This window comes from Stegastes partitus, unplaced genomic scaffold, assembly GCF_000690725.1.
Source record: "Stegastes partitus isolate 25-593 unplaced genomic scaffold, Stegastes_partitus-1.0.2 Scaffold2708, whole genome shotgun sequence".
NCBI lineage: Eukaryota > Metazoa > Chordata > Actinopteri > Pomacentridae > Stegastes > Stegastes partitus.
In genome coordinates this window covers 3743-5079 of record NW_007580439.1, presented here as the reverse complement: position 1 = coordinate 5079, position 1337 = coordinate 3743, and the positions used below count along the sequence as shown (strand labels likewise).

At 42.6% G+C, this 1337-nt stretch overlaps 2 protein-coding genes across 2 annotated transcripts in view; both read right to left on the bottom strand.

Moving 5' to 3' along the window:
- Positions 1-1316, bottom strand: part of LOC103375618 (A disintegrin and metalloproteinase with thrombospondin motifs 2-like) — an 8744-nt gene extending 7428 nt beyond the window's left edge. Inside the window, exon 1 of the mRNA XM_008305935.1 lies at positions 1311-1316. The gene's annotated coding sequence lies outside the window, so the exon portion shown is untranslated. The remainder of the gene's footprint in view (positions 1-1310) is intronic.
- Positions 1-1337, bottom strand: part of ik (IK cytokine) — a gene marked incomplete at its 3' end in the record, with an annotated part of 24510 nt that overhangs the window by 20951 nt on the left and 2222 nt on the right. The window lies entirely within an intron of this gene.

Below are 1337 nucleotides of genomic sequence, written 5' to 3'. Positions count from 1 at the left end.
TGGTTATTGATCACTGACAGCTGATTATTGATACCTGACAGCTGCACATTGAAGCTGTTAAACCTTAAACCTCACATATTTAACCCTGGAGTCGTACTGAAGCTCATTTAGGTCTGACTCTGTCCCATGAGGCAGGAAATCCCTTTAATAAGAACAAATCAAAGTGAATCAATGCTCCTGATTGGACGTTCTCTGTAATAAATACCAATAGGTAATCAATGTTTTGATCAGTGATCTATCAGCTGCAGTACCAGCAGAGTAAACGGACTGAGTAGCACAGCAGAACCGAACAGTCCAGGTTCCCTGTTACCTTGGAGATCCACCTAAGAAGTCTCTACAGATGCTTAAGGTGGAACAGTTAAGGTGGAATGTTCAGGGTTGAAGGGGCAGTTTAATGAGTGGGATGTTGAATCTCAGTCAGGTGGTAAAGAGTTAAAGAGGAGACGCCACAGTTTCCCTCCAACAGCAGATTCTTGTCTGATGACTTGAACATGTGGACACACACGCCGGTCTTTACGCCTTTGTGAGGACCGTCAGTTACATAATTCATTTACGGGACACTGATGTGAACCTGGACCTGGTTCTAACATGTGCCTGATACCGGATCTGAACCCAGTTTGTGAGTGTTGTCATATTTACAGAAGCAGGAATGTGGAGATGGTCTGGGTCAGTTCAAAAAAGTTCACAGCGTTCTTATTTCCTCTGACGCATCAAAATCTGCTCTGACGGAACATTCTTTAGTTTTTTACTTCAGAGTTCGTTGACCTGCAGCTGCAGAAACTCTGAGGAAGAAGATTTGACTGCAAAAACAAACACGACGGCATCTGTAGAGCTGCTCACCTCGAACAATAAATAACCAACACTTTCTGTAAAATGATCTGCTCACAGAAAATGGTCCAGTTAGACGAACTCACCTGGTTTCAGGTAAATGTGACACCAGAAGGCCTGATGTGACTCTGCTCAAACTACTTTTTGGTTTCTGTTGCAGGAACTGATGGAGACTAGAGGCTTCTCTGTCTGTGAGGCGTTTTGAATAAAAACAGGCTCTCTGTCGGCAGTTACTGGTTTGATCATTAAATCAGCAGCTCAAAGATCTGAATCCACACATGGAAACTGTTTCTGCTGTTTGTCAGAGGTGGCGAGATGAGGAGGGTTCCAAAGAGCTTCTTAAAACCATTTCTGATGTTCTATGTCCACCCAAATTGTTCTAGAATGATTAGTTTAAAGATACCTGGAATTTTTAACGTAATGTCACAGAAAAGCAACATTTGAGGCCTCATCAGGATGTTTGTGTGTTTGTGTGTATTTACAGTCAGGATGTTTGTGTGTTTGTGTGT